Raw genomic sequence first — 7,249 nt, 5'->3', positions numbered from 1 at the left:
AATATAATTGTATAATTTAATGCCCGCATTAACTATAACTTAAAGGCTTCATGTTTCTTTGCTTTCTAATTTGAAATTTGTTTTTTAACATTGTCAGGTATAAGATATCTCTTTGTTGATATCAGTAAATTTTATTGCTTTGTGCCATGAGCCTATCATTTCAATTAAATGCTCTTTTGACATTTTTGAATTTTTTGTCTTGTGCTGATTTCTGCACTTTGAAAGCAATATCTATCTAATATTATTTTCTATGTTTAATCTGTAAATCATTGATATTTGGCTCACTACTGTTTCTCGAGGTGAAATTTCTACCTGACTTGTAACAATTGAAGAGCAAAACATAATCCAAAGAGAAATTTGTTTAATCATGTCATAATTTGTTTAAAAGATGATGAGTACTTAATTTATTTATATTAATTCAATCCATATTATTTTTATAAAGGTTAAAAATGTCAGATGTTAACTCTGAAGCACCAGTTAACTCTGAAGCACCCGTTAACTCTCAAGTACCATTTGAGAGTGATGCGTCACAACATTCATCGCCAGCTACGAATACACCTACGAACTCACCGTCTCCCCTCTCTAATCAACACGTTATTGATTTAGAAGAGTCTAATACTACTTGTGGAGGAACTAAAAGAAAACCAAGTATTGTGTGGGAACATTTTAAAAAACAACAAGTCAATGGGGTGTGGAAGGCAATATGTAATTATTGTAATAAGCATCTTGGAGGTGATTCAAAAAATGGAACTAGGCATTTGCATGATCACCATAAGAGTTGTACTAGGAAAAAAGTGATGGACATGAGGCAAAAAGTGTTAACTAACAACTTTAGTAGAGAGATTCCAAAAATGAATTCTTATATCTTTGATCAAGATTTTGCTAGGAAAGAGTTGTCACATGCCATAATCTTGCATGAATATCCCCTCTCTATCGTAGACCATGTTGGTTTTAAACGATATTCAGCAGCACTTCAACCATTGTTTAAAGTGCCTTCCCGAAATACGATAAAGAGTGATATTTTAAAGATTTATGATTATGAGAGGGTGAAGACATTGAGTTTGGTGGAGCATAATAAAAGCAGGGTGGCAATCACAACTGATATGTGGACTGCTAGCAATTAAAAGAAAGGATTCATGGCTATCACCGCACACTTTATTGATGATTCATGGACATTGCAAAGTCGCATTTTGAGGTATATTTTTGTAAATTTGCAAATCATTTAAAAATTCTATCTTATTCAGTTCAATTTGCATATTAATACTTGTTTATGAACATCATATTTTAGGTTTATTTATGTTCCATGTCCACACACAAAAGAAGTTCTTTGTGATACTTTGCTTGAGTGTATGATGGATTGGAATATTGATAGAAAAATCTCGACTGTTACTGTTGATAATTACTCCACAAATGATGCCATGATTACTATGTTGATGGATAAGTTAAGTAATTCATCGCTTTTGTTGGGTGGTACTTTATTTCATATGCGTTGTTGTGCGCATATTTTAAATTTGATAGTGAAAGATGGATTAGATGTCATACGAGTTGGTGTGGAGAAAATTCGAGAGAGTGTAGCTTATTGGACAGCAACACCAAAAAGAGTAGAAAAATTTGAAGAAACAGTCAACCAATTGCGTATTCCACATACTAAGAAATTAGGACTTGATCGTGCAACTAGGTGGAATTCGACCTACTTGATGCTTCAGACAACCTTATTGTATAAGGATGTCTTTTCTAGGTTGAAAATTAGAGAGCCCCAATATAAGACTGTGCCAACTGAGCAAGAATGGGAGTTTGCTAGAGAGATTAGTGGGAGATTTAAGATTTTTTTTTCTATCACTGGGTTGTTTTCTGGTACAAAGTATCCCACAGCCAATGTTTGTTTCCCAGCTTTATGTGAGATTAGAATGACACTGTCTCAATGGCTCTCTTGTGAAATTGAAGTGATCAGAACAATGGCATCAAAAATGGTGGAAAAATTTGATAAATATTGGTTAGTGATACATGGTGTTATTGGGGTTGCAGTTGTACTTGATCCTAGGTATAAGATGAGTGTATTGGAGTTTTATTTTGAAAAACTTTATGGAGACAAAGCTGAAGATGAAGTTGATAGGGTTCGTCATATTTGTTATGATTTGTTGCAAGAGTATCAGCACCGAGTTAGTATGGAGACTGATGTTGTTGTTGGTGACTCTTCTGCTCATCCAGAAATTGTTACAGAGACCCTTTCAGAATTTGATTTGTTTATTAGTAGAAAGAGAAGTAAAAAAATGAAGAATGTAAGATCAGAGTTGGACCATTATTTAGAAGATGATGTTTTGCCGAGAACTTCAGGTTTTGATGTTTTGAATTGGTGGAAAGCTAGTGGACCGAAGTATCCGACTTTACAGGCAATAGCTAGGGACATTTTAGCTATTCCTGTATCCACTGTTGCTTCGGAGTCAGCATTTAGTACTAGTGGAAGGTTGGTGAGTCCACATCGTAGTAGACTTCATTCAAACACATTAGAAACATTAATGTGTGCACAAAGTTGGTTGTGGGGTGAAGAGATGAAAGGTATTATTCCATCCAATTTACATATTATTATTTCACTTTTTATTATTTATATTACCATGGAATAATTTCACTATTGAATTTATATTCTTTACTTTTTAGGAAATTCAACATTGGAATCGGTGGGCTATGCAACTATATATGATGATGATGAGATCGAGTCGGATCAGTCATGTGCCACTTTTGTGTTAGTTGTCATCTTTTTTGTTGTAATTAACATTTTTTACATTTTATTATTAGTGTTAATTATTTATTTTTTTTCCTTTTGTTATTTACCAGGAGTTCAAGTTGAAGGAGATTATGGAAGTTGTGTGGTTTGTATGGGTTTGAAGAAACAATGGATTTGCTTTTTTTTGTTGTAATGGATATTTTTATTTTTATTTTGAATTTCAATTTTTGGGTAACCTATCCCTTGCGGGTTGTGCTTGGGATTAATTATTTTCTTTGCTACTTGTTGAATTTTCTTGTGTGCTGCTGGACACATGTTTTGGTTGTGTTATTCATGTTTTGGTTGTGTTATTTTGTTGCTACAGGATGCTTTGTGTGTGGGTTGTGTATGTATGGGCTGCTGAATTAATGTTTATTAATGTTTTGCTACAAGATGTTTATTGATATTTATTGATTTAAATGGATGTTGTTACAGATTTATTGATGTTGCTACAGATTTATGGATGTTGCTACAGATTTATTGATGATAGCTTTATTTATGGATGTTGCTACAGATGAGGTTTTTTAAATGGATGTTTATTGATATTTATTGATCTAATTAATTAAAAAAATGATATTCCAACTGATGGATGTTTATTGATATTTATTGATCTAATTAATTAAAAAAATGATATTCCAACTGATGGATGTTGCTACAGATTTATGGATGTTGCTACAGTTTTAATTAATTAAAAAAATGAAGCTATTAGGGTTGATATTGATAAATTTCAAAATTTATACATCCAGTATTGAAGGGTGATTGAGAATGTTTATTAATGTTTATAGAGTTTTACATAAAAAAAAAAAAATCGGGGATTTTCCGGGGTCGGGGATCCCCGATCCCCGATCGGGGGCGGGGATAGGGTCGGGATAGGGGTCCCCGTCGGGGATCGGGGACGGGGACGGGGGGGAGTATTACTTTCGGGGACCGGGGGGGTAGTCCCCGGCCCCGCCCCGCCCCGCCCCGCCCCGTTGCCATTCCTATGCCTAGTCACTTGTTCAACTTATCAACATTGGATTCTATATAGCTATAATTATCAGCTTCAATCAATACTCGTTTTTTGAGAAAAGCTGCTGATATAGATATCTATATTGATTCCCTCAGTCACATGCCTCCAAGAAATGAATAGTGAAAAAAGTCAACTTTACTATTCACTATTCATCAAAAAGTCAACATTACTATTCATCATTCATCATGATTCAATCCAACCGACAAATTCAGCACAGTAAAAAGCAGCCATCAACTTTAGTCAATCATCGAAAGCAGACAGCTCCCATGTGCTCCTGATGCTCCTTTCAAGTCAGATTATTCACTCACAAGGCTAACAGTAGTCTCTTTTGATTATGAAAGGGTCTATTCTATCAAGAATAAGGCAGAGTTAGAAAATTAAGAGTATTCCTTCCTCAAAAATAGCTATCTCTGTAATTTTCTTTTTCAAGTCCGTTTTCAAGTTATGTATTTTGAAGAGTTGTGTATTTCACTCCATTAAACAATTGTAAGTTTTATTATTTATGTTTATTTAAATTATGTTGACTTAAACTATATTTTGGTGCTATTTCCTCCTTTCCTTCCTGCTTCCTGCTTCAATGTCTTTTGGTATACAAATATATATATATATATATATATATATATGTGTGTGTGTGCGTGTGTTTGTGTGTGTGTGTGTGTGATTGGGAAACATTATAAAAAAAATCATGTTATAAAAAAAATATATTGTTAAGTGTAGCAATGAAGATGCCATTGGATTTGAGTAGCAAAATGTACGGAGGAAGCGATCAACTTGAAAAACTTAGCAACACGATCATGATGTGTATTGTAATAGGTAATTTTATGCCATCTTTACGCCCTATGATTGACAAAGATATCTTGACCAACAAAATAGCCTTGGGTATTCTTGTAATCACCGTGATTGTGAATGTCTGCATCCAATTAGGCACTTTTATAATTTCCAAAGAAATACTAGTACAACATGTTTTTGTTAATTTTTTCATGTTTAATATCAACTTTCTCGGCAGTTACTGTTGCTACCACTAAAAAAATATCTAGAATTGAAGTATAGTGAAATACAAAAAAAAAAAAAAAAAAAAAGCATTAAGAGAACACATTGGAGAGAAAATTGCAGTTGAAAAAACTAAAAGAAAATGTCAACAAGTATTGGATGATGGCAGAAACTGGGAGCCCCAAGTTTGTGATGGCACGTTCTGTGACTTGCTCTACTTCAGGGGTGATTTGTCTCATAACTGCTCTACTTTTAGCACAAATGGAGTTTCGAGTACAGGATATTGTTACAATCTGGGATTAGATTATACGGGGTCAACAACTTTAATTTTTGTAATTCAGACTGCTACAGTGGGCGTGGGGATTATTGGTCCGGTATGTAGATGGCTCACTGCCATAAAATTCAAATTTTCCAAGGAAAGGACCAAAGGCTTCAAAACTGAGCTCAAACCAGAGAGTTCTTGGATTAAGGCGTTGGAAGAAGAGCTCCATAGTTCTTCAAATCCGTGGTCTGAAATTGAGAAAACTTGTGTAGCGCACCAAAAATCTAGTTTTGAACTTATGTATAATTGTTTAGGTTATGATTGTGGTAGCAAGAAAATTATTTGAATGGATCCGTCATTTTTAGTAAATTTGATCTAAAAAGTGGATTTTGGCAAATACAAATTCATCCTGATGACCATTATAAAACTGCCTTTACTACTCCTTTTGGTCATTACGAAAGGAATGTTATGCCCTTTGGATTAAAAAATGCTCCTAGTGAATTTCAAAACATTATGAATGAAATTTTTAATCCCTTTAGTCGTTTTTCCTTAGTCTACATCGATGATATCCTCATTTTCTCTAAGTCACTAGATGATCATTGAAAACATCTTAATTCCTTTTTTCATATTATCAAATATAATGGTTTAGTCATCTCAGCTCCTAAAATTAAACTTTTCCAAACTAAAGTTCGATTCTTAGGTTATGATATTCACCAAAGTACTATTCTTCCTATCAGTAGATCTATTGAATTTGCTTCCAAGTTTCCTGACGAAATCTTGGACAAAACCCAATTACAACGATTCTTAGGTTCCTTAAATTACATTGCTGAATTTTATAAGGACCTTAGGAAAACTTGTCAACCCCTATTTGATCGATTAAAAGATAATCCTCCACCTTTGTCTTCTACACATACTGCTATTGTTCAATAAGTCAAAAAATATGTCAAGACTTTACCTTGTCTTGGTATTCCTACTGAAAATTCTTTCAAAATTATTCAAACTGACGCTTCTGATGTTGGTTATGGAGGTGTCCTTCTTCAGAAAATCACTCCTCAATCATCTGAACAAATTGTTCGTTTTCATTCTGGTGTCTGGAATAAAGCACAAAAGAATTATAGTATTAAACAAGAAATTTTATCTATTGTTTTATGTATTAGTAAATTTCAAGAAGATATTTTAATCCAAAATTTTTTATTACGTGTTGATTGTAAAAGTGCTAAATATGTTTTAGAAAAAGATGTTCAAAACATTGCTAGTAAACATATTTTCGCACGGTGCTAATCTATTTTAAGTATTTTTTATTTTGATATTGAATATATATCTGGTAGTCAAAATTCTATTCCGGATTTCCTTAACCACAAATTTTTACAGGGTGGATAAAGGATGGCCACTCCTTTTATTTCTTACCATAAATTAAAAGTCACCTATTATAGAAAACTTGTTTACCAAACTGCTTACCGTATTGCTTGCCTTAAGACAGCTCGCAAAGCTACTCGCTGTGCACAATTCATACAATTTCATCAAATTACCAGTCGTCACAATTTACTTGCCCATTATACTAATTGTCTTCCTTTCCATATGAACAAATTAGATATCCTCAGTGGATACTAATCTTGTTCACCTTCTTTGCTTACAGATGATAAGACCTTCTAGTAAAGCCATTGTTCTAACTAGTAAACCCATTGTTGTTCCTCCTATTGACCTAGTCACCAGATATCATCTTATTGACACTATCAACCGTTACCAAGTTCTTGGTAATATCCCTAAACCTAGTTATACATCCGCTCTTGCTTCAGATCCATTCGCTTCTTCTTCTCAGTCACTCACTCCTTACCCTCCTAACCCAGTAAAATCAATCCGATCTAATTATGTCAAATTTCAATCAACTAATCTCTTTTTCAAAGAACCCATTCACAAGAATACCCATAATGTTCTTGATCTAGTTAAATCCTATTTCCCTCCTGGTTGGCATTTTGTTCCACTCCATCCAGAAAAGTCAATTACATACTACAAAGATATTCTCTTTTATCATCAGTCAACAGTCATTAAACTCATCTGTGATCATACATACACTAGTAAAATTGTTTACCATTCTCTTTACATCCACAATATAGTTTCTCTTGATGAATGGGGTTCTCCTTTTCAACTCAGAGATTTACCTGGTCATACAATCCAATATAGTCATTATGACTATATAGATTCTTGGTTTAAAGTTCTCCTGTACCAA

The sequence above is a fragment of the Camellia sinensis genome, chromosome 6 (assembly GCF_055761805.1).
Source record: "Camellia sinensis isolate YWXY chromosome 6, ASM5576180v1, whole genome shotgun sequence".
Classification (NCBI taxonomy): Eukaryota; Viridiplantae; Streptophyta; class Magnoliopsida; order Ericales; family Theaceae; genus Camellia; species Camellia sinensis.
The sequence above is the reverse complement of the archived record's forward strand: the minus strand, read 5'-3'. Positions refer to the sequence as shown.